The 26262-nt window shown below is 40.1% G+C and overlaps 1 pseudogene; it reads left to right on the top strand.

Annotated features, from left to right (window-relative positions):
• The window catches only part of LOC123486155, a 104677-nt pseudogene that overhangs the window by 67170 nt on the left and 11245 nt on the right, over nucleotides 1–26262 (top strand).

The raw sequence follows: 26262 nt of genomic DNA, 5'->3' as shown, positions 1-26262 counted from the left end.
TCCTCCCCCTGATGGAGATGCTAATGAACCAGGATGCAGCTGAGGAGAATAGGGATGGAGTCTACTGGCACTGTGTGTGTGTGTGTGTGTGTGTGTGTGTGTGTGTGTGTGTGTGTGTGTGTGTGTGTGTGTGTGTGTGTGTGTGTGTGTGTGTGTGTGTGTGTGTGTGTGTGTGTGTGTGTTTGCCTACTTCACAGCTTGTGCCTCACCTGCGCCGGGCTAATTAATGTTGTCTCTCTCTAACCCCCTATTATTCATGCATTGTTGCATGCATATACCCCGAGGTCTCATGTAGAGAGAATACTTTATGTGGCCATCACTCTGATTACTTAAATTAAAACCAATATAAAATATGTCAACAACTGCCCCCTATGATATAGAGTTTGTGTGAGGAGATTGAGCCAGGGCATACTGTCATGTTATATTTTATAATTTATAATTGGTCCGTTCACAGTTAGTGAGTCATAACCGTTGGAACATTATCACTGCACGCCTCAGTATTGTATTCTGAAAGGGAGTTAAAATGTCTACTCCACTGTCCATCCATACCAGCATTGTTCAGCCACCTTTAGTTTATGCATTGATTCTGTTATGGCCATGTGATTTATTGCAAGCTCTGATGCTTATTATTCCTCTGTTTTTCTGGCTTGTGCTGTGTACATGTTTCTTACTACATGCTGCTTATTGTGTTGATGTAATTTCCGTCATGAGCCTGTGTCTAATAATGATGTGTTGATGCTGCTGACTTGGTGCTTTCTCTCTTGAAAAATAGATCTTTATCGCAACTAGACAAAAAAAAAAATAGTCTCCATATACATTCACTTAATCAACCCAAAGCATTTCCTGTCAATGTATGAGGTACTGTAAATATAACATTGTTTGGTGGTGGCTGTGAACTCTTCTTACCCTTCTGTTGTCCTCTTCGCCGGGTTTCTGTTCTGGACAGAGTGGGGCCAAAGCCCCTCGCATCGGTCGGGCCCGGCTGGACGGATCAACCAAGTAATTCTTGTCCAACTCTGAATAGCATGGCCCAATGGGATCTCCATAACTATGGTTTTTAAGCAATAAGGCCCGAGGGATGTTGTACAGTGCCTTTGTAGCGTATTCAACACCTTGACTTTTTCTACATTTTGTTACATTACACCTTATTCTAAAATTGATTAAATTGTTGTTGTTTTCTCATCAATCTACACACAATACCCCATAATGACAAAGCAAAAACTGGTTTTTAGAATTGTTTCCTAATTTATTATAAAAAACTGAAATATACATTTATTATGTATTCAACCCTTTACAGCATCGAGTCTTCTTGGGTATGATGCTACAGTTCGCACACCTATATTTCGGGGAGTTTCTCCCATTCTTCTCTGCTAGATCAGGTTGGATGGGGAGCTTTCTGCACAGCTATTTTCAGTCTCTCCAGATGTTCGATCGGGTTCAAGTCTGGGCTCTGGCTGCCACTCAAACATTCAGACTTGTCCAGAAGCCACTCCTGTGTTGTCTTAAGCTGTGTGGTTGGGGTCGTTCTTCCTGTTGGAAGGTAACCTTCGCCCCCCAGTCTGAGGTCCTGAGCGCTCTGGAGCATATTTTCATCAAGGATCTCTCTGTACTTTTGCTCTGTCCCTGCCCGGCTGAAAAATATCCCCACAGCATGTTGCTACCATCTCCATGCTTCACCGTTGGGATGGTGCCAGGTTTTCTCAGGCGTGTCCCTTGGCATTCAGGCCAAAGAGTTCAATATGGTTTCATTAACCAGAGAATCTTATTTCTCATGTCTGAGAATTTAGGTGCCTTTTAGCAAAATCCAACGGGCTGTCATGTGCCTTTTACTGAGAGTGGCTTCCATCTCTCTCTCCATACTGATTTGGTCTGAAATGTTGTCCTTCTGGTTCTCCTATCTCCACAAGAACTCTAGAGCTCTGTCCATACCATCGGGTTCTTTCCCTCCCTGCCAAACCCCTTCTCCCCCGACTGCTCAGAAGAATGATGGAGGCCACTGTGCATTTAGACCTTCATATTTTTTGGTACTCTTCCCCAGATCTGTGCCCTCCACAATCCTGACTCTACGGCAATTCATTCGACCTCATGTTGATTTTGCTCTCATCCACTGTCAACTGTGACTTATATAACGTTTCCTTTCCAAATCATTCCAATCAATTGAATTTACCACAGGTGGACTCCAATCAAGTTGTAGAAACCTCTCAAGGATAATCAATGCAAACAGGATGCACCTGAGCTCAATTTCGAGTCTCATATCAAAGGGGTCTGAATATTTATGTAAAATAAGGTATTTCTGTTTTATTTTTAATAACATTTCTAAAAACCTGTTTTCACTTTGTCATTATGGAATTGTGTTAATTCTATATGTTTTTTGATTTAATACATTTTAGATTAACTTACGTAACAAAATGTGGGTCTGTTTTACATGCCTTGCGAGTACCTGGATACAGCCCTTAATCGTGGTACAGTAAATCTGCCATATACCACACTCCCTGGGTGGTTATTGCTATTTAAACTGTTACACTTTGTAAACATATTTTTTGTCATACCCATGTATGCTCTGATATACCACGGCTGTCAGCCAATCAGCATTCAGGGCTCGAACCACCCAATAATAAAATAGAATAATTAATGCCATTTAGCGATCTTTATCCACACTTATATCGTTCATCTCCAAAGTTATTGGCATCCTTGATAAAATTCAAAAAACTGTTTAAAATAAATATACAATACTGCTTTATTATATCTAATTGTTTATTTTTTATTATTATTTCAAGTAATACAGATCTCAAAAATACATTTTGTTGAACAGTTTTTTTTTTTTTTTTCTTAAAAAGATAGGTATCAAAATGATTGGCAATCAGTGGGTGCAGGCATTGTAGTGTTCTGCCGGATTCTTTATGTTCTTACCTCTTACCCCTACTTTTTTTGGCCCCCAGTTGCACACACATCTTCCTCCCTGTGATCCTCCTGGCTGAAGTGGCATTACACTCTGCTTTGTGTTATCTTTTTATGAGATCTCCCTATTACCTCAAGTTTATTTTCCCCATTGTATTCTAGGAAAATAAATTATATTGTCCGATCCGCGCCCGACAAGATGAGCGGATCAGCCTTGAGAGCGAGAGGGCGGGGAGATCGTACTGTCATCTTCAGCCAGCAATGCAGCAGATCTTTTTCATGCCGTCTATGGGCTTACATATACTGCTGACAGTAATTTATTATTCCATAAATGTTACAGTACAGAACAGTCTCTCCAAACGCTCCATAGAAGCCTTCGTCACTGCTCTACCCTTGTTGGATTAACCACCTTCACCACAGGTCACTTTAAAATACTATAATAATTACAGAAGGGCAGAAAAAATTAAAGACATCCTTCTCTCTATTTAAATTGTGCGTACCTACCTCAATTTCCACAAGGGGTAGCTATCGTCACCTTCTGTCAACCAGCTGTCTAGCATATTTTAGCCTTCTGTCTAGTGTATTTTAATGGAGTTCTTCTGTTTTAATTTCGAGGCCATTATTTCTTCACTTCCTTTTGTTCAAACTCCCTCCTCTTCCTGTTGTGTGTGTGTGTGTGCATGTGTGCGTGCGTAGGGCTCATGCCACCGCTCCATTCGCCGAGCTCAGAGTTATGCAACAGAGGGAGCCATGACTCTGGGGAGGTGGCCTGGTTCAACCTGAATGTCAAGTCTTTAACCGAGGACGGGAGAAAGGTTGGGTTTCATTCTTATCACATTTATATATGTTCTTACCAGCTTCATCCTGTTGTTAAGTGTTCTAATCGACCTGAGATTAAAGGGCCAATCAGCTGTTGAAACAATAACAACGTTCTTCCCATCCCATCATCATCATCATCTGTTTCATAAAAAGCTGAGGGATGACAAAAAATTTAATCACTCTCAAATTCATAAACAGAGCTATGGATGCAAGGACTACCATCCATGATATCAAAATGATAGTTTAAACCATGGTGTGTTTACATTTACTTTGTTTACAAACATTGAATAAATACCTTATATTTTGGGTACAACGTTCAAACTAAGCTCATAGTTTTATTTATAGGTTATATTCTTCAAGAATCAATGTACAAATAATGTCAAAAAAATGATGCAGCACTGCTTGTTCCCCTTTAATGTGAGTATTAAACCTAATATCTAATATTACTAACATTATACTGCAATATCATTTGCAACTTCATAATGAATCTTATTCCTTATGTCAAAAACAATACATTTCAGATTAATGCCAATAACTGTGACCTACTTACCCTGTGTTACTCTACCTTTACTTCCCTACGGAACCACCTGTGGCGTCAGAACGGCTGCCATCAACTGTGTTTCCACCAGGGCAGTGGGGGGGCTGTTTCTGTGCTCACGGCTACTTGGCTAAAGGTAATCAGTGATCTTTTGTATGTTTATGTTCATTTATTCATCTCTTTTATTGCCTCGTTTGCTTTTTATTCTTTCATTTATAATTGTTTTACTGTTAAGTGTGTAGCGATTTTAAATGCATTTTAAAAATTTGATCTTATTTTTTTACTTTTTTTCACATCAAATGTTTATTATTTCAATTAATCACAGTTTCAAGGGTTCAATTAGATAATCATTGTCATTTGATTGGCGTCTCAACTGTCACCATACGATGGCTACCTTCTCTACTCTGAGAGGTTCCTGAACATCCACCTCTCAGGCACCTCCAACTCTCCCATCAGCCCTATGGCCCTGCCTATTAAGAATTGATCCTTTCCTCACCAACACAGAACTCTGGAGCACCACCGTTTTCTATGTGACTTCACTTTCATTGTTGTCATGATACTGGACTGGGCGAGGTGATCTTAGTATTCACTTTATAAAGTGTGTTATTTGTTTGTCTGCTCATTTTATCCATTACTAAATGGATTACTAGCAGCTCTGAGTTAGAAAGCTAAAACATTTTTGTTTATCATATCTACAGATTGATCTTAATTTGACAATTTCTACAGCGGGAAAATAATCATGCAAAGAAATGTAATATAATGTATTTTTATACTTTTGTAGGGTTAATATACATTTTTCGTTAGGGCAAATCAAGTCTGAAATTTCAAAGTGTAAATACAAAATTTAAAAAAGCCTTTTTAAACCTCAAATATTCTGGCAGGAAAATTCTCAGCAACCACGAGTGATCAAATTAAATCCTACATCTGTTTTTCAAGAATATCCCTGTGTTCTCATCCTTTTCTCACCTCCTTTCACATTGAATGCGTTCATTATTTACTTCTCACTTACTTCCTCCCTCCTTTAGAAAGATGGAAAACTATAGCAAGTAAAGCTGCTGTTTCAAGTAGTGAACATTTCTTTCCCACAATTTCAAAGGTCTTCAACTTTCCATTGACAAGAGCTCAAACTGTTACTTGGAGCGTGAAACCAGAGGTATCCCACATAATCTCACTGCCTTTCATGTACCACTGATGTCAACATTTAGGACCACTCAAGCCTCTTTGTACGTCTACAGAAACTCAGATCTTTTCCATTTCTATTGCTTTCATTTTGTTGCTGATTATCCCTCATTTACATGAATGTCAGTTAAATGATTTTCGTACATTACATGTTATCTAGTTCTACTGGTTTAGATGATAGATCCTATATGAAGCTTTAGTGTATTAATATAATAATTAATCTAGTCACAAAGGGAGAAAGCGCACCATTACAGGGCAGAACACAGGTTTATTCCTAAATGGGCTACTTGTTCAGGCCACAGCCCACCCCTAAATCCGACGTACACAAATATAACATTAAAGTTAAGGTCCCGAACAGAAGAGGGGGGAGGCGAGACAGTAACCCCTATTTATGCATTACCCATCCTACCCCCCAACCTTTCCATCTGTCCTGGTATATTTAACCCCTTCTAGCACCCATGAGACAATAACACAACAACACAACACAATCGTGTTACAATATTTTATATGCCATTTAGCAGACACTTTTATCCAAAGACTTAGTCATGTTCATACATTTTATTATGGGTGGTCCTGGGAAGCAACCCACTATCCTGGTGTTGCAAGTGCCATGCTCTACCAACTGAGCTAGAGTACCAATTTGGTGTAGGTGTATAAAAGGGTTGCCTGAGGCTTGTGCTGTGAGAGTCGTTTGTTTATTCATTTCATCCTCTTCGTTTCACCACTGTAATAGGTGATGATGAGATATTATACCTTCTTCCCCACTTAAATCACTACACAGAAAATTCAAACACTACGACCCTTCAATCAGTTCCACCATAACATATTACCTGATCTATTCACACTGTCAACTTACTATACTAGCATTTCCTCTGGCTTTTTCCGACCTTCTAATGCAAATTCCTTCCAACAATCATCAAAGAATACAAAATATATGTATTTCATTTCTGTTTCTTTCAGATGTACAAACATGAGAAATAGATGAAAATAGCATATTAATAACAACCATGACACCTAGAACAACAGGAAAACAGTCTTATTATTCTATAAAATGTTTGAGCCCAACAATAAATACTGTGATTAAATACACTTGACCAAAAAGTATGTGACATCTGCTCTCACATCTCATTCCAAAATCATGGCATTAATATGGAGTTGTCCCCACTTTCCCTATACCCTCCACGCTTCTGGGGGCTTTCACTAATGTTAAAATTGCTGCGGGACTTTCTTCCATTCAGCCACAAGAGCATTAGTGAGGTTGGGCACTGATGTTGACATTAGGCCTGCTTGCAGTCAGCGTTCCAATTCATCCCAAAGGTGTTCGATGGGGTTGAGGTCAGGGCTCTGTGGAGCCCAGTCAAGTTCTTCCACACATCTCACAAACCATTTCTGTATACCTTGCTTTGTGCATGGACATTTTCATGCTAAACAGAAAGGGCCTGCCCCATTCTGTTGTCACAAAGTTGGAGCGCACAAATCATCTAGAATGTCATTGTATTGTACTTAAATTTCCCCTTCACTGAACTAAGGGGCCTAGCCCAACTATGAAACAGCCCCAACCATTATTCCTCCTCCCACCAAACTTTAGTTGGCACTATGCATTCGGGCAGGTAGCGTTCTCCTGGCATACCAGATTTGTCCGTCGGACTGCCAGATGGTGAAGCGTGATTCATCACTCCCACCGTTTCCACTGCTCCAGTGGCGGTGAGCTTTACAGCACTCCAGCCGATGCTTGGCATTGCACATGGTGATCTTAGGCTTGTGTGCAGCTGCTCGACCATGGAGACCCATTTCATGAAGCTCCCACGGACAGTTATTGTGCTAACGTTGCTTCCAGGGGCAGTTTGTAACTCAGTAGTGAGTACACCGGACCATTTTCCCTTCAGCACTTGGCTCCTTCTGTGACTTGTGTGCCTTCCACTTCACTTTGTTGCTCCAAGGCTTTTCCACTTCACAATAACAGCACTTACAGTTGACCGGGCAGCTCTAGCAGGTCAGAAATTTTAACTACTTGTTAAGTGGCATCTATGTCGATACAGTGGGGAAAAAAGTATTTAGTCAGCCACCTTTTTCTCCCATTAAAGATGAGAGGCCTGTAATTTTCATCATAGTACACATCAACTATGACAGACAAATTGAGAGAAAAAAAAATCCAGAAAATCACATTGTAGGATTTTTAATGAATTTATTTGCAAATTATGGTGGAAAATCAGTATTTGGTCACCTACAAACAAGCAAATTTCTGCTCTCACACCTTAACTTCTTCCTTAGTCTCCTCTGTCCTCCACTGTTACCTGTATTAATGGCACCTGTTTGAACTTGTTATCATATAAAAAACACCTGTCCACAACCTCAAACAGTCACATTCCAAACTCCACTATGGCCAAAAAGAGCTGTCAAAGACACCAAAACAAAATTGTAGACCTGCACCAGGCTGGGAGGCTAATCTCAATTAAGCAGTTGGTTTAAGAAATCAACTGTGGGAGCAATTATTAGGAAATGGAAGACATCAAGACCACTGATAATCTCCCTTGATCTGGGGCTCCACGCAAGATCTCACCCCGTGGGGTCAAAATGATCCCAAGAGCGGTGAGCAAAAATCCCCAAACCACATGGGGGGATCTATAATACCTGCAAGAGCTGGACCAAAGTAACAAAGCCTACCATCAACACACTCCTCCAACTCAAATCCTGCAGTGCCAGACGTGTCCCCCTGCTTAAGCCAGTACATGTCCAGGCCCGTCTGAAGTTTGCTAGAGTGCATTTGGATATCGAGGATTGGGAGAATGTCATATGTCAATAAACCAAATAACTTTTTGTTAAAACTCAAGCTCATCGTGTTTGGAGGACAAAATGCTATGTATCCAAAACACCATACTACTGTGAAGCATGGGGGTGGAAACATCATGCTTTGGGGCTGTTTTTCTGCAAGGGGACCAGGCGACTATCCTTAAAGGAAAGAATGAATGGGGCCATTATCGTGAGATTTTTTAAAACCTCCTTCCATCAGCAAGGGCATTGAAGATGAAGCGTGGCTGGGGTCTTTCCAGCATGACAATGATCCCACACACAACATGCTAGAAGCATTTCAGGGTCCTGAGTGCCTACCATCTCCCGATCCCAACCCCATAGAAAATCTTTGGAGGGAGTTGAAAGTCTGTGTTGCCCAGCCTACAGCCCCAAAACATCACTGTCTGAGATCTGCATGAAGGAATGGGCCAAAATACCAGCAACAGTGTGTGAAAACCTTGTGAAACTTACAAACTTTACTGTGTCATTCCACAAGTATATAACAATATTGAAAACTTTGTGTTGTTGACCAAATACTTATTTTCCCCCATAATTTGCAAATAAATTCATTAAAAAATCCTACAATGTGATTCTCAGGATTTTTTTTCTCTCAATTTGTCTGTCATAGTTGACGTTACCTATATAAATTTCCCTCTCTATCTTTTTAAGTGGGAGACTTGCACAATTTGTGCTACTAAATACTTTTTCCCCCCACTGTATATACTATATAACTATATAGCCCTGGAGCTATTATGCCTTAAAGACATTCGTTTGAAAACGAAAAAAACAGCAATCGTAATGTTTGTCCACTATTAGCTGTAGTCAGAATAATCTAAATACTCCGAATCTGTCATTCATTTTCTTTTTCCAAACAGATCTTAGTTGCACAATTTTACATGTTGTTTGGTGCATATTTCTCAATGAAAAAAATGTGCATAAATCTCTCTCATTAATACACACACTTTGAAGAATCCTACTGTTACCATCGCCACAAAGGGCGTAGACTTCGGCTACCGACTTCGTAAAAAACTGTGCCCCCGAACAGCCGAACCACCGGACAACAAGTCCTAAATTCATCATAATATACAGCATGCACACTGTTCCCAACTGTTTTGATGACATTTTACTCTCTTCCTTTTTTTGAATATCAATGCTAATAATGAATATACATTTCTACTGTATGTCCATATGATACAGTGTTTTGGGAGGGAGATCAGCTAACACACACACACACCCCAGAGGCCTTGGAGGTGTTGCAGTAAAGTTCCCTTGCAGCATAGACAGCACATCCCCATCACCCCCATAGCCCTTTCTGTATACTAGGCTACTTCTCTTCTCAAATACATCTACTACCAAAGGCGTGGGGATCCATCTAATCTCAGGAGGTTATGTTCGGGAAGGATAATGGGTGTGCTTATAGGAGGCTAGCTCATGGAGAAACACCAACACTATTCCCATACAAAATAATATTACTATATTTTATCTCCTAAAATAATATTTTGTCATCCATATACCTATGTTCAAACAAGTGTGTGATTTACGCTAGTTGCAAATCTATTCTGAATACATTTGAATGAATATATTTTATTTTTTCAGTTGTTTGTTGAAAATTTCTTGTGGTTTCCTGTTTTATACTGTGTATTCTCAATTATTTGTATTATTTTTTTACTTAGTAATGTTGATTTTATGTCCTATTTGTGCTATTGTCCTGTCTGAATGTAAAGTGACAGCTGTACATGCACATGATCTTCTATTGCTCATCTCTTCACATGACATCTTTCCCCTGCTAGGCTTGTTAGTTCTTCAAATGGTTTGGCATTGATTATCTTTTAAAAAACTCTGACTGTCTGCCAAAATGTGAAATAATGATATATTCCCAGGGATATCCAGGTGTATCCCGATGAGTTATCCACATTCTTTAAAATCAAAGTATTCACAGATGTAGGGCTATTTGCCAGTGATGGTGTGCTGCATCAGATACCTGCTCCACAATCGCCCAACCTCAACCCTAATTGAGATGGTTTTGGGATGAGTTGACCGCGGTTAAGAGCTCCAACAGAGTGCTCAGCATATGTGGAACTCCTTCCTGAGAGCTGGATGAGAGAATGCCTGAGTGTGCAAAGCTGTCATGAAGCCAAAGGGTGGCTACTTTCATTAAAAATCTAAAAATATATTTTGATTTGTTTATCACTTTTTGTTACTACATGATTCCATATTGTTATTTATAGTTTTGAGGTCTTCACTATTATTCTACAATTTAAAATAGTAAAAAATAAAAAAAACCTTAATTGTGTTCAACTTTACTTTATTTTTATTTTTTCTTACTTTACTTGAAAGCAAAGACAAATCCCTTATATCATGTGTGTTTGTTGAGCTCTTCTTACTCTCCGAAAGTCAATTAGTGTTATTCAGTGTTTGTCAATGTTATATTCATTTATCTGGGTGTTTCCCTGAATTTGGTAAACCTTATTATCAACAGTATACCAGGTATATACAAAAAAATTAATTTGTACTGTTTAAATTACATTGGTAGCCAATTTACTAGTAGCAATAGCATCGGTTTGTGTATATACCAATATCCCCTCTAACCATTCGTTGCATCGTGCATAGAATACCCTTAGCCATGTATATTGCATATACCACACCTCGTGCGTTATTGCTTAGTTATTCCAGTGTTATTGTTCATGTGTAGATGTGGGGTCAGTGGAGGGCCCTAGCTTCCATGGAGCCTGGGACTCGCTTTCACTGACCATGCTCGACCACACCACCTCAGCAGGCACAGCCTGCCACCTCCCGGCCATCACCAAAGGGCTGTGGTCACACTGCAGAGCCACCACCCACATAACTTCCTGGCTCTGGAGGAGTGTCAGAAGTAAGGTGTTAAACTTCCTGCTCCTAATGTCTTATAGAGGCCCTTAATGTCCTACAGTAGATGTTCACTTGGTATATTTTTAATTTTTTTATGTTTTGTCATTTAGCAGACGCTCTTATCCAGACACTTACAGTTAGTGAGTCATATTTTTTCTACTGGGTGTGTTATTATAAGTTAGTAAATCTGTTAAAACTTCTGCAATCAGGGGAGATGAGGTTTGTAACTGCTCTGGGGGAATGTCAAGTGTTCTATCGTCATTCCTTACCGATCCTAATGTCTTTTATGTTTTCTTTACCTCCCTTCTATCCCTACTTTCATTCACAAACACGGCTGTCTTAAAAATGCCTACTAAATCATTTTGCTTTGGGAATGTCAGGATCAGTTTCATATCTTGAAAATATAATTATTTTTCCTACTGTTTCTTTTGAATAAATACATCATTCTTAGCGTTGATGTTATATTTTCAATCATATATTAATGAAGGTGCATCCCATCCGTTTGCTTCTGTGAAAGTCTCAATATAGTTTTTGTTTTCCTGCTGATGCAGCCTGATGTTCTGGACTACACTGGAATAACAGCACCCCACATTATGAGTTCCACCCTGTCAGAAACAATATCCGGTATTGTCACCACAGACATCCTCACCCCTAATACTCACCATCACCATACCGCCGAGAAACTCTTCTTCTCCGATGGCAGTCTGGGAAAGATTGACATGTGAATATGATGCTCACAGATTTGTAAGGAAAAAAAATAAAATATTATATATACTGTATGTTATTCTCAATAAATGATTATATATCTTATACACTCTTAAAAAGGTGCTATCTAAACCTTGGGTTCTTCCTGTCCCAATAGAAAACCCTTGCTGAAAACCTTCTTTTTGAATCCCATTTCTTCTTCTTCATTCTGTGGTGATTGTGAATCAGGTCCAAACCTTCTTTTGCCTGGCTATCTACTAACTTCCTGTTCTGGTCTGATTGTCACGGAGGGGTGGTACTCCAATAAGTACACAGGTGGCGACATGAAGGTCCTCGGAGCCAATCCCCCCACCAGCATGGATTGTTAGTTTCTAAAATACCAACAATTGTAAGTATTCTATACATACATCAAAGCAAAACTCACTTGTTGCTTCAGAGTAACCTTCTATACATTATCTAAAATATAAATTTATTTTAACTATTTTGTAATTGTATGTACAAAATTAACTGCACTGTATGGTTTGCCTTTGGATTTACAACCCAGTGTAGCTGAGTTTGCAGCCATTTGGCATGAACATTATACAAGACTTACTATAGCCCCATTTACCCTCCCATTAATTACCACTCAATGTAAATCAATTATTAAAAATATCAAACCCCCCACCTCCAGTGCCACACCTACCCCATTTTACCTGGCCTGTGCTTCAACAGAACCAAAGCTTGGCATAGTGCAGTCAGCTGAATCTATACCACATTTCGAGGCAGAGAAATCCTCCTCTCTCTCTCTCTACCTCTCTTCTGTCTCTCCTCTCTCTCTCTCTCTCTCTCTCTCTCTCTCTCTCTCTCTCTCTCTCTCTCTCTCTCTCTCTCTCTCTCTCTCCTGGAGTAACTGTAATGAGCAGACGTGTGGGTATTAAGGGGGCAGCATGATGGCATGGGTTATAGCTTCCTCTCCACACCGTGTCCCAAACCCGGTTCAAAGGGTCACCCAACACCTCTACCTTTCCTACCACGCACTCCCTTGGTGTTTCAGTGCTTGATTTCAAATATTTGAAACTAAACTCTTTATGAGGCACTGCAAGAAGGAAGTAAAGCATGTTTTAGTTTATTTATCAATACACTTTCCTGTTTATTTGGAGGTTGATGTGTGTTTTCTGTAACATGATGTACTACATTTCCCATAATCTCTGTTTTTCCAGGTGAACTGTCCCTTTCTTGCACTGTACTGAACAGGTGGATTCATGACCTTTGTCTTCTGACCCTCACGGCACGTCCTTTAACTGCAGAAGGAACTACTCACTGAAGATAACAGATGTGTCATGTAGAAAGTCTAGCACTTTGTCTTTTCCCCTCTAATTCATTGGTAAACACCATCCTTCTCGAAACCATTAAAAAGTATTGCACAATAGTAACAATAGGCATCTGACAATATCATCTCAAAAAATAGTCATCTACAGTTACTTTGTCCAAAAAGTCAAGCAATGTGAGGGGCTGAGATCGCAACACCCTTCTGTTTGACAAAATCAATCAGAAAATATTGATTTTCTCTTATTTTTCTAAACTCCTCCTGCAACATCACACCACTAAGGTTTAGTTATTGTGTATCACTATCAGCTACATGCATCGGAATAGCTCACTGCAAAAAAGTCTGATGAGAAAATGCAGTACTGTGGTAAGTAACACCCTTTGTTACTGTACTAGTTCACCAGTGCTCAATAAATTACTACCACTCCCTACCGCTCTTGTCCAATAGAATGAGTTCACTACGCTCTCACTTCCTGTAATCCATACTATTAAAGTAGTCTTTCATGTCTAATTTCTTTGTCAGAATCTCTTCCTAAAGTGTCTTTTTATCGCTTTCGTTTTTCTTCCTCTCCCTCTTTTCTCCTCTTCCTCTCTTACAGATATCAATGTAACGGGCTTCAAAGCTCTATAACCCACCTTATGTGGCCAATAGGCGAGGTTTGTGACGGAGTCACACTGTGAGATAATTCGTATGTTTTTGTAACAGTGAGTAATAAAATCCTGAATTTACATCCCTATCCACAGACAACATAATCTATACTACATTATTACTGTATAACAAAAAAAAATGCTTTAGGAGTAACTACTGTCTTTCCCTATTAGATTTCTTATAAACATTTCTCTCAACAAGGATAATACTATCTAGTCTTTCTATTATCTCTTTCTAATCCCACCCTGACGTAAACCAAAAGATGGATTTCAAATACAACATATTTCTACCCCTCCTTTCTTAATCTTTTTCTTTTCTACCTGCTTATTTTCTCTTCAGATTCCACATGCTCTCCCTCAGACTGGCGTTGTCTAAACAGGGTTTGTATTCCGGCCTCGCCGCTGCAATCAGATCATCTACTTCCCGCCTCAGATGAAAACTGCATAAATCCCTGTTAAGCGCCATCACGTGTCTTTTTTTTTTAACAACACACTATTTTATTAAGGCGCTACACTGTATCATGCTAGGTGCTACATCTTGCCAACATAACTTTTCCCTAGCTTTGGTCTGTAGGCTAGCCTGATACGTGTGTTATTAATGTTAGAATCAATAAAAAAGAGGAAAGTCCACACTGGAATTTGGTTATTTTTCATTGTTATTAATGCTTCAGGACCACTACCTATTATAGATAACTTTACCAGAATATCAATTACTTCCTTTGGATATGCTCGATTAGGCTCCCTACTTCCTCTAGCACACGGCTTTTTCTACAAGCTGGGGAGTGAAGGAGACAGTGTTTCGTCAGCTGCAACTCTACCTCCCTCTGTGTCCACCTCCCTGGATATGTGATGGAGCCAACGACTGTAGGGGTTATGCAGATAAACCAACTCCGTATTTTTTTTCCCTTCCTTTTTTTTCTGTTCTGTACCTAGTTTTGTCTACTGTTGAGTGAGTGGTGTGTACCCAGTGGAGCAGACACCAGCCTAGTGAATGCATTTTAAATTTTTGAAATGTCCACTTTTGACAATATCACTGCCTCATTTTATGTTCTACTGTATCTTGGCTGCTGGTTTCTCTCCAGCTCCTTCCCTCAGAAAGAGATGTGAGGGAAGGCCATTTTACTTGCCCCCAATTAACCCTGTCTGGCTGTGTTTTTGAAAACTGTGAAGATAATATGAATTCCAGTGTGGTATGATATCAACATATTTATTTCATAATTATTTTACATTTATTTCTAATCTTTATCCCACTGATACTGATGAGGGGGAGAGAGTCTAAATTATTCCAATTAGGAATGGTTGGATCATTATATTGTAGGTACATCCTGCATGAAATATTGACATAGCTCAAGGTGGCCAAATATAATGGAGAATTTCTAGATTGTACGATTTCCCCTTTTTCAATTTTTATATTATTTTATTTTTGCATTACACCCCTGTTGTATCTGTTCAATACAGCCGGTCAGGGGAAAGGGGGCTTTCGGCCAGATGAGAAGATACCCAGTGTTGGTGGTTCGTTCGTTATTGGGTGCATTAAAGGAAGCAGTAGAGGGGGGTGTCTCCTGCTGAGCCCAATACTTCCATCCCTATTTACCCTATGTGAAACTCCATCCTCTGCTCAAAGAAACCCTACTATGAGTATTCGGAGATGTTTCACTCCTGCCTATTATGTTCTTCAGCGCAGAGCATTGACTATATTAATTTAACCAAACAATCATAAATATCCTATTTCTATTTGTTGTGGATTTTTTTTGTTCTTGTGATTTTTTAAGTCCCTCTGGGCAGCAATGCTCATACGTCTGTATATTTGAATGATCCCAGCCAGTAGCCGGTTGGATACACACACAGTGTTTGTTGGTGCCTGCTGTTTGTGTGGCTATTCCTCCTTGTCATCATACACCCACTCATTGTTAATGGTTGCTCTCTGGCTGCCCACAGGAGCAAAGGAAGCAGCTCCACAGTGTCATTATACAATTCCACTTATTAATGAAACAAATACCAAAACGACACTAGTTATCACTCTCCCTCTCTCATCTCTCTCTCTCTCTCTCTCTCTCTCTCTCTCTCTCTCTCTCTCTCTCTCTCTCTCTCCTCTCTACCCTCTCTCTCTCTCTCTCTCTCTGCTTTTTTGATTATTACTCACTTTGCACTCTCCTTCCACTCCTTCATGGTTAAATTAAGACAAGCATTACCTTGAAAGTGCTTACACTGAATGGTTTTGCAATGTTGGTGTATCTAATTTCACACAGATACATTGATATAGTATCTTAATCCACCTGCATTAGAATAGAGATTCTTCCAAATTGTTTACCTTCACCTCAATATGTAATATTATTTTCTTCACCTTTTTCTGTACAAATGCCTACCCTTCTTTCTTCCAAAATATGTGACTGGGGTACAATTCCTTACTCTATAACCTGGGGCCATTTTTCTTCACTACACTCCTACTAAATCATTATTTATCCTCTCTCTACATGGTTAATTGTGAAGATGTTTACATACTTCCTGTCCCAATAATACCATATATATTTATATTTCATTCTGTCTTTCACTGCACCTGTGGACCAATTTGCCTGCTCTAAGAGCAAGTGCATAGCCAAGCAGTGGCTTTGTGTCGGAGAGGGGCGACTGTGGGGATGACTGACGAGCGCAGGATCTGTTATAACACACCTTTATGTTACTCAAATGTGTTTTTATTCTCAGAGATAAAAGCCATAAATCCAACATCAAAGTGACGGAAAGATTAATAAAGATTAATGAATTTTCATATATTTTAAATTTTATGCAGATACATCATTGATGAACAATATATTGATAGCAATATTCTAAACGTTTTTCAATTTATACTTTGCCAGACTCTTCAGAGAGTCTACATGAATATATCTATATTCCTCAAATACTATAATTACTACAGATTCTTACTAGTGCCAGTCTGTTTCGCTCTCTTGCCTTGTCAATTCACTCATTTGTTTCCAAACACATGTTTGGCATGACAATTCACTTATAAGTTAGCAGAGCGCTGAAACCGTACAACACTCCATCTAAATATTCTTCAGTTCAGTAAAATCATATTTTGACCACACTCCTATTTACATATCTACGGCTACTGTATGCCAGGGTTGTTTAATTGCCCAAGTCTTTTCCTACGTCCCCAACACACTGGCTTTGTGATGTAGAGAGGGACTGTCCAATGATGATGAGCTCTCTGCTGCTGCTGTTATTTTTGTTCCTGAAGTTCTCCACAAAAGTCACAGTCATAGTGTAGTCACTCAACTTTCTGAAAAAACTACATATGTCTCAATATGTGTCTGACAGTGTATTCCCCCCTTTTCTAAAGTTCCCATGATCATACATACATGTTTTCATTTATTTCCTCTATAGCCTCCACCACAACCACAGACAGAGTTTAGTCACTCAAATCCCTTTTGCAAAAAAGCACTAATGTCTCAATACATGTTTCATTTTTTCACTCTGAAGGCCTCCGAACCAAAAGCACACAACTAATTTAGTCCCATTTGTAAAGAAAAAAAAATTCTCATTACATTTCTGTCATTATTTAATTCAAATCCCTATTATGTAGCAGAAATTACTCAATATATTTCTGTTATAATTTCCATAAAATCATTCCATCTTCTACTACTATAAAAAAACACATTTCACTTATCACATACACTACATGGCCCAAAGTATGTCGACTCCTGCTTTCGATCCCGACATCTTTCATTCAAAAAAATTTATGGACAAATTAATATTTTTCCCCTTTTGCTACACAGCCTTGTTCTGGGAAGGGGTCTCCACTAGATATTGAACATTTGCTCCGAAGGACTTGCTTCTGTTCAGCCCACATTTAAATTCGGGCACTTTTACAATCTGTTGGTGATTAGCTGGCTACATCACTTAATCGGCGTTCCAATTCATCCAAGTATGTAATGTTTTAGGTCAGGCTCTGTGCAGTCCCAGTCAAGTTCTTCCCCGATCTCACAAACCATTTCAGAATACCTCGCTTTTTTGCTCATGGGGCATTGCTCTGTGCAACTTCCCCAAATTTCTCCTTATCCCCACCCAATTCGTCCAATCAATATAGCTCTTTGATTCCTTCGTCCAGCCCTTCCACTGCTCTCAAATTCCAATGCAGCGAGCTTTACCCCACTCCACGCCTTAGCATTCCATAGTGATTAGGCTTGTATTAATAAGCTGTTCGACCATGGAACCCACATTTCATGAAGCTCCCGGCCAGACTTTTGTGTCTTTGTCGTATGCTTCCAGGGCAGTTTAATCTTAGTACTGTTGCCGACAGGCATTTTCACCTATGAGCTTTATGCTCTTGGTTCCTTCTGTTGTGCGGTCTACCACTTTGTGGCTGAGCCCGTTGTTGCTCTTAGAGCGTTTCCACTTCACAATGACAGCCCCCGGTTGACCGGGGCAGCTCTAGGAGGCAAAATTTGTCGAACAGGCTTGTTGTTGGAAAAGTGGCTTCCTATAAACGGTGCCACGTTGAGAAATCACTGAGCTATTCTGAAGGCCATTCTACTGCCAATGTTTGTCTATGATTCCCGCTTTGTGCTCTGTTTATAACCTGTCAGCAACGGCTGTGGCTGAAATAGATAAATCCATTATTTGAAGGGGGTGTCCACATACTTTTGTATATATATATACCTTTTAATATTTCCCATTCTATAATTCAATCCTTTTTGGAAAATTAGAAAATCTCAGTATTACAATTGCCCTATCATGTTTCCTACACAGCCCCCAACAACACGTGCATGCCAGGGGCATGTTCCAATTCATGTAATCAGTCTGCATCCCACAGCGGTTCGCCTGACATGACCATGATAATAACTGGGGAGGCGCTCCGATGAGACTCTGAATTTATAAAACCCCCCCTCTCTCTCTCGCTCTCTCTCAGATGGTGCTTTAGTAAAGTTTGTCTCAAGGGAGTTACTCTTATGTATTTATATGTTTATTTTTCCCAGTTGAGAAGCTAGTGTTCACCTAACATTAAGGCTTCAGCCAGGTGGTATTAAATGCTCTCTAATATCCTGTATTATTTTGCATAGTAGTAGTCGGCACTGCTTATATCCAATCTCCACTTTCTCTATCTCTTTTGTTTCTACCACATCCCCCTCTTACCTCTGTTCCTACAAGTATGGTTCCTTCTGGGTTCCCTGCACAGATATGCAGTGTTTACCCAGAGTCCAGTGAGAGTGTGGCCCATATCCCTGTCTCACCAATCACACCAATGAGCTGCCACCACAACCCCAAGTGTTCCTCTGCAGAGCAAACCCACTTTCATCTCAAATTGTGTGTGTGTGTGTGTCTATCTATGTGTATGTTGTGTGTGTGTGTGTTGTTGTGTGTGTGTGGCGAGAGCGAGACAGCAGGACCCCATCTCACCATTCCCGCTAATTTAAGCCTATTAACATGTATGCTCATTTGCCCTGCTGTGAACAGAGGCTGATACAAATTGAGTTATAACGGGCCATGCTCTCAACCTTTCCACGGAAGCGGGTGCTCCAAAAATACACCGGTTTACTGGTTATTTATCTATTTCTTTATAATCAATATTCATAATCTTCTTCGCATATATGCCATTTTGGCTGGCTAGTTAGCTTGTGTGGATATTTTAAGTATATGGTGGTTAGCTCAGGCAAATCACCGTTTCAGAAGTCGCAATTCACGATCCATCCATGTCTGAGGGCGTCGGGAGATGCCGTGAAACTGGCCACTAGGGAGCAACAGTGCCGCATGTTTACCTTGAAGTAGGTTGTGGATGTGGATGGCAGATGAGTCAGCATCCTCCTCCCTGATTCCAAGCCCAAAGGTTTGCATGTTCAAATCCAATGAAGGTTGTTTTTGATATTTTTGTTTTAACCTATCCTAAACTTTTACTATCCATTAAATTAAATCCTAATTAAATTTTATCCTACTCTCAATATCAAACACTTATTTAGCGTTTGACCGAAATTTGAACTTATTTTACGTTTTATCCTTAAATTTTTAACCCAAATTTACATTTGAGAAACATGGATGAACATCTAGACTGCCTGTGTTGCTGCTGCCATACACACGTATGCAACTCCCACTAAGAAGGATGGAGTTGGAGTCGAAGAGTATAATCATTTAATCCAATGTTATACTGCAGCTGCTTAGGGTTGCTGCTATACAACTGTAACTACCTTGATATCCACGGAAATACCATACATGTTTATCGTCGCAATCCTTTTCCACAGTGCAACCACTTAACCAACCAATGGCCGGGGTGGGGTGGCAACTTGTACTCCCACAACTTTCGGGCAGTGGGTTCAGAACAACAATGTCAAAAGCGGTGTACAAAAAAATTATACAAATACCACCACCCTCAAAAGGGCAGCTGGCGAGTGGGGGGGCAAAGGGCCAGGTGTTCTGGTACAGGTAGACCCCTATGTGGCCACACTTCCTGGTTGATTGAATATGTTTATTTGATCTGTTTAATTATATGTTGCTGGTTCCCCCAGACCCCCAGAATAAGCCTAGTACTGGACAGCAACAACAAAATTATTATTTTTATCCAGACTACAATCTAATTCGGAATCAGGTCTTGCATTCCTGCTTTCACAGAAAGTTTGAATCCTTCCTCGCTAAAGCTTGTACAACGGCTCTTTCTTCATGTGTGTCAACGCCGCTGTGTCTCGCTGGCCAGCCTGTGTAACAGGGGGGATGACTGTGTTGACGCGTCAGGCGGGAGAACTGTCACGTCAACTGGTGTCTAACCGCCCGAGTCAGTGGATCACACTGGGACTGTAAGACCGCTTGTAGGTTTCAAGGTAGGAAGGTATACTACCTTTCTCACAATTATACACACACACACACACACACACACACACATACACACACACACACACACACACACACACACACACACACACACACACACACACACACACACACACACACACACACACACACACACCACATACATACTCCTACATACATACATACATACTACAGATACAGGAAATCCAGTCATACTTACAGGTTATTTTGTCAACACACACACACCCATTACACACACACACTATCCCCTAAGTATAGTAAAGCCACTAACTCTTACAACATACCAAATTAGCAACGGTTTTTTTATTGATGTTTGGCACATTTCTCTGTAATGATATGAGTTTCACTACATGTAATAGCACCAGGGTTATTACATTCCATATATTATCATGTGTAACAATAAACAAACAGAACCCCTAAATCAACATACTACTTACTTGATATTTCTCAGAATGAAAGGTTCTCCATTTAACTCTACTTACAATATGTATTTTTTTGTACTATTCATATAATAACCATGACCCCGTACATACAGTATAGATGTATGTTGGGATCTCTTGTTGCTTTAAGCCATGATTTGTCAGAAAAAATTTTAAATCCATCACTGCTTTCAGACAGTAAAGATTTCTTCAATTCCCGTCCTGGAGGGTTAAACACCTCTGTTTTCATCCCTCCTTCTAATCAGGGCTAATTCAGACCTGGACACCTGGTGAGTGCAATTAACTACCAGGTAGAAATAAAAAACAAGTGTTTCGGCCCACCTCGGGATAAACCCTACTGTAAAAGATGATCAATCATCAAAGAGTGGGTTGCCAACAAAACAAAACATGGATTTTTGCTTGCTCAGAACCAATAAAATCCCTTTGTGTCAGAGTATTATCCATGTGTTATCGTATCCTCTGTATAGTCCATATCACTCCGCCAATGGCGACAGTACCCCAAACTTTTCTATTGATTGATTCACCCAATTGCTCCCACTCTAGATTCTGTCTTAGGGTCAGAAAAATAATTGCTCTCAATTTCTCCCTCCCCATCCAGTGCAAGTGTTCGTTTTCATGAAAAAGTTTTACTGTGATGTTCATTTACAGCTCTGCGTCTCTTCATATCTGGATCTTACAAGTGTCTGTGTGCAGACGGTTCCGAGCGCCAGCTAAGAACTCACATATGGCTACAAGTCTCTCCAGGTCACACCTCTTTCTCTACCTCCATCATCATTCTATCTTCTGTTCTTGATATTCTTGCTCTTCTCTCTCTCTCTCTCTCTCTCTCTCTCTCTCTCTCCTCTCTCCTTGCTCTCTCTCTCTCTCTGCTTGCTCTCTCTCTCTTGCTCTCTCTCTCTCTCTCGCTGCTCTCTCTCTCTCTCTACTTGCTCTCTCTCTCTCTCTCCTTCTCCTCTCTCTCTCGCTTGCTCTCTCTCGCTCGCTTGCCTCTCTCTCTCTGCTCAACTTGCACTCTCTCTCTCTCTCGCTTGCTCTCTCTCTCAGCTTCTCTTCTCTCTCTCTCTCTCTCTCTCCCCTCTCTCTCTCTCTCTCTCCCTCTCTCTCTCTCTCTCTCTCTCTCTCATGCTCTCTCTCTCTCTCTCTCGCTTACTCTCTCTCTCTCTCTCTCGCTTGCTCTCTCTCTCGCTTGCTCTCTCTCTCTCTCTCTCTCTCTCTCCTCTCCTCTCTCTCTCTACGCTTATCTCTCTCTCTCTCTCTCTCTCTCTTCTCTCCTTATCTCTCTCTCTCTCTTTTGTCTCTCTCTCTCTCGCTTTTGCTCTCTCTCTCTCTCTCTCTCTCTCTCTCTCTCTCTCTCTCTCCCCCGCTTGCTCTCTCTCTCTCTCTCTCTCTCTCGCTTGCTCTCTCTAGCTTGCTCTCTCTCTCTCTCTCTCTCTCTCTCTCTCTCTTTCCTTGCTCTCTCTCTCTCTCTCTCTCTCTCTCTCTCTCTCTCTCTCTCTCTCTCTCTCTCTCTCTCTCTCTCTCTCTCTCTCTCTCCCCTACCCCATCTGTCCTTGTATCTGTGCCTCTGCTCCTTGAGGTACCCCTCTCTCCACCTCCACTTCCATCTTATCTTCTTTCCACACCCTTTCCTTCTCTCTCCATCTTCTCTCTCTTCATTCTTACCCATCACTCCGTGTGTCTGCTCCTCTGTCACCCACCTTCCGCTTCGATTTTTTTAAAATCAGGCTTCCTAAATTCAGAAAATTACCTTGCCGTCAGAGCGGGATCCTGATTGGTTTAAAAGAGAACACTAGAATATATATACAAAAGTAAAACTACGTGTTTGTTCTATCTCTATGGAATTACCTATAGTACCATCATAACAGCCTGTGACAGTATATTCTGGGCTTGATAAAAAATCAGTGTTTGTATCATATAAGACTACACCTCCAGAACTCTACTGCCAACGTTACTGTACCTGACAGCAGTCAGGATAATGAGACATGCATTGATTAATACTTGTGAATAATCATTTACTCTTTAACCATCACTTTCAGACTATATTTTCACTATATTATTAGTCATTGTAGTCATGTTATTATAATTGCTTATTTTTTTTTTTTTCTTGCTTATTTTTTTCTTCAGCTAAGAGCCTTTCCTGATTCCCAGCCACCATCATACATCAGAAAAGCACTGATGGATCAATTATATTCTCTCTAAAACAGGTAAGGCGCACCTTTTTTTAACCAGCTCAATATTTAAGCATGGAGAAGGTTTGCTTATGCACAAAATCATTTTATTAATCCTCTCACTTGATACATTTGATATATCCTATATGTTTATCTCCCCCATGCAACAATTGCTCAATATGTTATGAGTATTATTTTTGTAATAACAATACAACATACAACACCCTGATGATTGTGTCCCACAGTCCTCCAGTAACATTATAGCAAGTGACTTTGACTATAGGAGGGAGTTATTTATTATTACTCATCTCTCCTGCCCCTAACCCACGGATAAACAAAATGCGACTAACACACTGAAGGTACAGTGGATAGCAGCTTATAGCAGCAGTGTTTAGTTAGTCAATTCAGGAAGTAAACAGAATTTCCAATTCAATAATTGAAAAACGGCATCCATTTTTCATACTTCTCAAACTCTATTATATTTCAAAAGTTATTTGCATTTTGTAATTTATTCTAATCACTTCCCTGAATTATATCTTCCAATTTCATTTCACTACATGTTATACATTAGCCCTGTGTGTGGTGAGATGTGTTTTTTTAATGTCATAGTCTCTCTCTCTCTTTCTCCCCCACCAGGAATTTCTGCAGCAGAGATGGGGGGTTGAGGAAGGTTTATAGGTGCTTTATAAATCTATAATTAAACATCCCTGACTTTGTAGCGGTTTAAATGTGACTAAAAGAGGACAGTGTTCCCTGGCTGGGGGGAAGGGATCGGCCGGCACGCATAAAACAATGGCATTTTATTCTATATGGGGATTATAATCATTCGCCCTAATGCATAATGAGATTTTAATGCATTCCATTATGTCATAAAATATACAACATAGAATGTGAATGTGTGGATAATTCCTTAGACAGCTTCTTCGTAAATCTTTGTTTCCATTATACCACTCGGAAATCTAATTGTTTTGACCCTCCCCTGTTTATAATTCACATTATTGTTTATGTTCTTGATATTAATTTATGGTGTTCGGCTCAGAACAATGGTTGTTAGTTTAGGTTCAGCTGTATTTTATACATTTTTTTTTTGTCATATTCATACAATATCATCCCTATTATGACTACAGTTCAAATAAAGTGTTACTGATCTGTATGATCATACTATGCCCATAGATACATACAGTACTCAATGTGCTTTCTTTTTGGGGGGGCAATTTTTACACTCCTAAATCAATTACTTACACCACAGAGGAAAATCTACTACTCCAGTATCTCCAATGTCAATGATACAGTATCAGTGTGCTTGTATGTGTTTCCTTGGTGTATGGCACAGTCTCTGTCATGGCTCCCCATTTAGCTTTCCAAAGGCCAGGGTCAGAGTCTGGGTGAAGTTAGAGTGCCAGCAGGGCCACAGGTACCTGGGGCGCTCCCCGTGGCTCGTTATCATTAATACAGGGATAATGATTCATTATAGCTTTATTGTACCCAGGATCACTCCCGTTTTGATTTGAATTTTAGCTCACTGCTGCCAAAACTCTTGGAGGCACCATTTGTAGTAGACCAATGTAATGTCTCTAATGAAGGTGATGTTAGAACTGTTGCAGTGCAGACCCATAAAAGGCTGTTATGATGTCACATGGGGCTTTTCACATGGTATCTTCTTAATTTGTCAACAATACCCCAGGGCTAAGCTCACCCGCCATTCACACAATCAATTGTTAACCCTGGGGTAACTAACCCAACTGTCTGGAGTAGGTTGCCAGGGCTCCACAAAACAGGTTACAGGGATTTTCTGAATCATCTTAGGTTGCTTTAAAGGCCCAGTGCAGGCAAAAACATGCCTTTCCTGTGTTTTTTATATGTACTTCCACACTATGAGGTTGGAATAATACTGTGACAATTATAATATTGTATTTTTTAGTGTAAGAGCTGTTTAAAAAGACTGCCTGGAAATTTCAGCCTGAGATTTCCAGACTCTGCCAATAAAAGCTCATTTTCAGTTTTCCCCTCCCAACTCAACCACTCCCAAACAGTCCTAGCAAAATTCTTGCTTGAGAAATTGCTCTTTGCTAAGAAGCTATTTTTGTTTCTTTTGACAAATTTAATTGAAAACAATCACAGTAAAGGTACTTAATTGTTTACCCAGAAATGATTTGATATTGAGATTGAAAGGTCCTACCTGTTTCCTCTCCTCTAACCCTATGATAATCCACAGGGCGTCTGCCCCAGTGCTCTAGCCGTGGACTGGATAGGAAAGAACCTGTACTGGTGTGACACTTAGGGAAGAAGAGAGTCTGGAGGTGTCCAGCCCTATTGGCCTCTATCCTGTGGTATTGGTCAGCACTGGTCTGGACAACCCTACTGACCTGGCTCTGGAGGCAGACACTGAGCATGTACAACTCCCCATCTTCTCCATCTAAGCTCTACACAATGCTACGTGCTAAATCTGTCACAGTATAATCTGGGGAAGAATTAATCCAGAATAGTGTTACTATGTCTGTTGAAAAACCAGTCACAGTACAACAACTGTCAAAATAAATACCAGCTAATCAGTATATTACTGTGTAACTAACTATACTGTTTTGTTTCTGAGGCAGCCAACTTTCTACTCAGGCTCTCAAGTCTAATATTTATTTTGATGTTGAATTTGATATCTCATGTAAGCTACTCCATATGAAGTAAACACAGGAACATTTACATGATTTTTGTCATTTATGAGCCTCTTGTCCAAAGCGACTTACAGTTAGTCCATGAACCTAAAGAGAGCTAAATGGAGACAACCACAATTCACATAGCCCATTTGAGGGTAAGTGCCAGCCTACGGTATCTAGCTGAAAACTGTTTAATTCCTCTGTAGTTATGTGTTCTGGATCGACTGATGGAAGTATCCCCATATTGGGAGGATAGGTTTGACGGCAGCAGCCGACGGTGATCATTGATACAGACATTTTCAGCCCTGCAGCTCTCTGCTCGACTACACAGCAAAAACGACTGTACTGGGCTAACTCACATCATATTCTCTTCTCAAACATGGGCCGGTTCAAAAAAACACAAAGGTAAGTGACAGTGAATTACTATTGCCCTTGGTCTT

The sequence above is a fragment of the Coregonus clupeaformis genome, unplaced genomic scaffold (genome assembly GCF_020615455.1).
Source record: "Coregonus clupeaformis isolate EN_2021a unplaced genomic scaffold, ASM2061545v1 scaf1036, whole genome shotgun sequence".
NCBI classification, from domain to species: domain Eukaryota; kingdom Metazoa; phylum Chordata; class Actinopteri; order Salmoniformes; family Salmonidae; genus Coregonus; species Coregonus clupeaformis.
Note: the sequence above shows the minus strand (reverse complement) of the source record. Positions and strands in the feature narration are given on the sequence as shown.